Source organism: Saccostrea echinata, unplaced genomic scaffold, assembly GCF_033153115.1.
Source record: "Saccostrea echinata isolate AGI-Se365-2 ecotype Australia unplaced genomic scaffold, CSIRO_AGI_Sech_v1 ptg000058l, whole genome shotgun sequence".
NCBI classification, from domain to species: Eukaryota; Metazoa; Mollusca; class Bivalvia; order Ostreida; family Ostreidae; genus Saccostrea; species Saccostrea echinata.
In genome coordinates this window covers 2,075,240-2,081,083 of record NW_026889807.1, presented here as the reverse complement: position 1 = coordinate 2,081,083, position 5,844 = coordinate 2,075,240, and the positions used below count along the sequence as shown (strand labels likewise).

The 5,844-nt window shown below is 31.8% G+C and overlaps 1 pseudogene; it reads left to right on the top strand.

Moving 5' to 3' along the window:
- The first annotated feature begins 4,437 nt into the window (after positions 1-4,437).
- LOC133174444 (uncharacterized) lies at positions 4,438-4,910 on the top strand (annotated as a pseudogene).
- Positions 4,911-5,844: the final 934 nt, after the last annotated feature.

Below are 5,844 nucleotides of genomic sequence, written 5' to 3'. Positions count from 1 at the left end.
CTAAATGCATTTTAAAATATTATTTAAATATATGAAATCAATTAAATATATATCTTTTCTTCAGAATCACGTCTCTAGAATACGCAGCACAGTTAAGGCTACAAAAAGGGGGCGGAGCCTAATTTGTACGGGAAAAATTAACTATGACATCATACAAAACCAACAATTCCTAAAAATACCACAAAATGAGGTGATCTACTATTTTAATCTTTAGGAGACCATCAAACTACATCAAAACTTACTATAACATGCTGTTTTGTCGTCAGTTAAATCCCACATAACAAGGTATAAATAAGTCACTGATCGCAATGCACTTGTCGATGTGACGTCATTTCGTAAAACTTGACGCAGTTTGTATGCAGTTAGAGGCGGATCAAGTAATATTTTTTCAACGAAAAATGTATTCTTTACTTAAATAAAATATTATTTACAGATATTTCATAGGCCATTAACTTGGATTTAATGTCTTCTTTACGATTTTATTAAAATATATTTCGTATATTTTTTCGTATATTTCCTATTTAATTGACACTGCCGTATATTTGTATGCAAGTACATCAGAGGGTAATGTGAGGGTCTTAATAAATCGATCTAGTGCAAGGGCATACACTCAATGGATCATAGTAAGCTTTTACAAATCAACTCTAGAAGTATTAAGGTATCTGAAAAGTGCTGCGATCCTGATGAAATCTTGAAAATAATTTAATTATATCTATATTTAATGCCATTGACCAGCAAAAAATACAGCATTCGGTCATACAAATACGATTTTAAAAATGAAATAGCAGAATCTAGGTAGGATAGCAGCGCTTTTCAGAAACTACAATGCGTGTTGAAAATATTTTTAAACTAAACTTAGAATTTTAACTTGGTTATGCACTTGCACTAGTGAGATTCAAAGGTGAACTCAATACTGCAAGTAAATGTGCTTAAATCACGTGACTGCCGCATCACGTGTCAAGTCTAAATATAAAATCTAATCCTCCTCAATATGTAGTTATAATTACAATTGTCCGATATAAGTAATGTACTAAAAAAAATCGCCATCCTGATTATGAATATATTTTTAATCACAAAAAATTGGTGATATTTCCATTGTTCACCTTAACTGTACTGCGTAGTGATGGCACTGTGAGTCAAACATCATAACGTAATTTAATTGATGTACATGTATTGTTGAAGAATTTAACGGTACCTCTAAAAGCATTTCAATTCTAAAGTTTCTTTTTTTAAACGCAAAAACTTACCCGTAATCGATCAACAAATAAAATCACGACAAATTTACTTTCAAAGATGGCAAGTAGTTCGATTGTATCGACCAAAATTTCCTCTGCTCTTCAGACCATGTATAAAATATAAAGTTAAATATAAAAATATCAAGGTTTAATATAGCATCCACAGCTCATTTTACGTTATTTATTACGCTATGTGACAATATACAAAACCACCAATTTAAAAAAAAAAAAAAAAAAAAAAAAAAAGTAATTAACACATTCTCATATCTCCAACTTAAAAAAATCAAATTGAACTGTAAAGGTAAATTGTTTAACAGTCTAAAAATTATAATGTTATATTTTTTATGTCGCGTGCTATTTTAATTTCTTTTAAATGTTCAAATATGTTCTGAAATAAAACGTCACGAATTTAACACGTAGTAAAAATCGCGTTCTTTTATTCCGCCGTTTCCAGGACAAAGGAGGATATAGTCTGCATTTTTTGTACAAAGTAGATGCTGAAGGTCATGCTGAACATAATGAAACCAAACACGTCTAGCCGGATTCTTTTATTGCCATGATAATTTATAGCCATATGTAAGTATTTTTCAGGGAGAATTTTCACTCGTTTGACGAGTCGGTTGTTATGTGTGTTACAATAATAGATCGAAAGAAAATCTTCTCTCTCTCTAAGAAGCTGTGTAGATTTATATTCCTTATATCGGCTCTAAAAAGCGATCCTTCAAATAACAACACTGCGTATTTAGCGTAATTACTAATTAACGTCATTTTCACGCCTACCAGGCTAAACTGTAAACTTGTAATGAAGTGTGTTGAATGTTACTATAGATATTCAAAGGGGGATAACTCTAAATGTCTTTTTTGTGGGGTACCCAAAGGGGTAATTTTAAAATTACATATTTTCATCCTAATTATAAATGTCAAAAATACTATGGATATTCAGAGGGGGATAACTCTAAATGTCTTTTTTTGTTGGGTACCCAAAGGAGTATTTTTAAAATTACATATTTTCATACTAATTATAAATGTCAAAAATATTATATAACATGAAACAATTATTGGGACTGGGAAAATATCAATAAACTAAAATGATGTTATAATTTTGAAGCAATAAAAATTTACAGTTATGATTAAAATACAAAATAAAAAAGAAAGGAAAATAAGTATTTAATGTCCAAAAAAAATATATTAGCCTCTTGATTTTTTTTTAATTAAAGTGAATGTAAAAAAATTCAATGTAGTTGCTAAATAAATTATCTTAATTTTTGATATGTTGAATTCTAGAAGATTGTGTCTAAAAATTTATACAGAAAATAATGATTCTGATATGAGGAATATTGTTTTACCATCACAACCTTCATTCAGTTTGTCTTAAATTTATGTTCCCATTACCATACAATTTATATCCACACACTGACATTGTATTGTAATTTAATATATATATTTTTTACTTTTACGTACAAAACATTATTAAAATATTAGTATGTGCCAAAAGTGCATAATTTTTTTTTTAAGAGACATGCATGGGAGGATTTTTTGTTTGACAGAGAGAGAGATGTAAGGCCTATTTTCAAATCATTTTGAAGGGAAGCCAATACATCGAATCTTCCCATCCCTCCCTGTAGACCTGCATACGCATTAATTGTGTTGTATAGATATTTTAATTTAGATTACATTTTATTGGTTAGTTACATGTATAGTACTATCTATGATGTTTCTATGTTCTTGTCTGACTAAAACATTAAAAATATTCTATTTTTGTGTTAGAGTAGGAATGAATGAATTGATGGATGTATGGATGGATAGAATAAATAGTATTACTGATGCATCAAAGAGGGCTTTAAAAATGAAAATTAAAAATAAATCAAATGTTTTACACGAGAGAGAGGGAGAGAAGAGAGAGAAGAGAAGAGAGAAAAGGAGATTGAGCTTGTTTTGATAATTCACAGACAAATTGGACAATCTTTAATACAGATTACAGATACTACAAGTACTTATTTTTTTTACCTAAATTTCATACAATTTAAATTAATTTTTTGTCTCCTTTTTTCTCTTACAGAATCTATTATATGCTTCTGCCAGTCATATTTATGACTAGTATTCCGCAAATTTTGGTTGAAATGTCCAGTTCAAACATCAAATCTTTCAATTCTGACATTATTGATTCTCGAGAAGTATTTGGAGCATCCAAGACTGCGCAATGTGTTCTGGAAAACTCGCAAAACTGCAGTTTTACCTCCACTAAGGTAGCAATTACACGGCTTTGGACTCAGTATGTGAAGCTTAGAAAGACATATTGTCTGAAAAAGGGAAATAAGAAATTAAAAAAAAAAATTCCTGGATACGGAATTTGTTCCACTTCAAATATCTAAAAGTACACAAAGGATTTCTGAATCATCCTATCTTATCAGCTTAGGTGGTGATACATCTTCCACAGCCATGTCAATTAACAAATCACTCATTCTTGAAAATCAACGTCTTGTCACAGAGAAATCGAGATTAGAATCAGAAATGTCAAAACAAACTTCCAGCATGCAATGTATAAGCAGTTATTCAGAAGAAGTAACAAAGAAAAACGAAATTCTTCACCAGAAGTTAAATGATTCAAAGCAAGAAACCAAACGAACAAAAGGAAGAGAAGAATACTGGGAAACAAAATCCACTCGCTTAGAAACTTCAGCAGACTCAACTGTAGAGGAATGTCACCAATTCATAAGTGAATAACGAGAGGCAAATGATGACCTCAACAAAATTGTCAGAGAACTTCGGAAAATTTTTAAGGAGAAGGAGGAGGAAATTTCAGTAATGTCTGAGTTATTACAAGAAGTAAACAAAAAGGATGTGATTCGCCTGATTCGCTTGTTTAATAAAAAAGAGAAAGCCTTCACACCTCAGCTCTATCTATGTGTTAATACTCCAGTACATCCTGAATTTGTGTGTTATGTTTGTTTGTGTGTGATTGTGTGTGCTTGTTCATCAACTAGAGAAACACTTCTGTCTTGTATGTTATGTACTTCTTATATGTACGAGAGAAAGAGAGAGAGAGAGAGAGAGAACATTTTCATCATGCACCTTTTCAGTTGCATCATATTAAATGTTGACATTTAGTATTTCTCTTTATAGGACCAACTGTTGAAGCATGTTTAAAGTTGGCAAGAAAAAAAACCCTGATCTTCTTCCATGTCATTCAACTATTGCAAATATGAACATACAACGTCCTTCACTCGCTAAAATACAACTGGAGGAAATATTACCCGAGAAAAAAAACAATACGTTACATACAGATGAAACTTCAAAGCATGGCATAAAGTATGATGGGTTTTCGATTCGTGACGAAGAAGGATGTTATTTTGTTTTAGGGCTGCGTGAAATGACAACCAAGTCAGCAGAGAATACTTTAGACACATTTAAGAATATTTTAGAGGATATTCTGAAGCAGACAACAAAACTCTTGAAAATACAGGTCACAAAATTTTGGGCAACATACAAAACACAATGATAGATAAAGCAGCCACTGAATTAAAATTCAATAAACTACTAGAGATATATAGAGTCTTCTTCCACAAACACGAAAAGATTACAACACTTTAAATAATGCTGGGAAAGAAGCAGTCAGTAGACTAAATAACTTTTTGCGGTCTCCATGGACTAGTTCACATGGCAAATGCAGCATAGAAAAGTCTGTTTGAAGCAGAGAGGGGATATTTTCAAGAAAACCCAACAATCTGTCATGAAGGATTCTCAAAAGAAGGCGAATCGGGTTGCTTTCGGGTGATTTAAAATGCATGCAAAGCTTTTGCTAGGCGCGGAGATGAAAAAAAGTAGGTGCTTTGGGAGTTTTAGAACATACATGCAACCGTTTCTTCAGCAAAATGGTATCACGTCCCTTCCATTTCAGCCGTTTAAGGGAAATAGGTTTAATATTTTGTTTCAAAATGCAGCTTGTATCTTCTATCTCCATTCTCACCAGATTGATTTTCTGGAAAAATCCTGCATTGAGAGTAAGAGACTTTTTATGTCCGATCTTAAGGTTTCATTTTATGTCGCCGGATTGAAAGCTCTAGGTCTTATTGCAAAATTGATCACAATACCCCTATGGAATCTCCTTGAAAGCAGAGAACTCTCCACTGAAAGTATGTCTTACCACTACCTTTATTTATCAACGTATTTAGCAGATGCTAGTCGAAATTTGCCAGATTTTATAAATGGAAAATTTCCTGCTTTCACGATAAACAATTTGAATGGAGACAAAATATTTGAATATTTGATAAGCGAATCTAAATATGACACAGACGTCGAGATTATGTTAAGCATTATGCTGCCCTCCATCAGGAATGTCGTTCTCCATGTTTAAAAAGACCATTTACCAAATGGAAAGTACGAAACTTTTACTGAAGAGCTGTCATTACTAACAAAAAGTGTGGACAAGCACAATTCCTTTTCAGAAAGACTTTTTGCATATATGGACCAAATTTTAAGAAGTAAACCTAACATATCTACTCTTGCAATTGAATCCTAGACCCTATTTTTGCTGAATAAAACATCTGAGTGGTTACAAAGTAAAGAAGAAAATATAGAAGGTCTCATTTCAGAAGCCAGGAAATCTCTT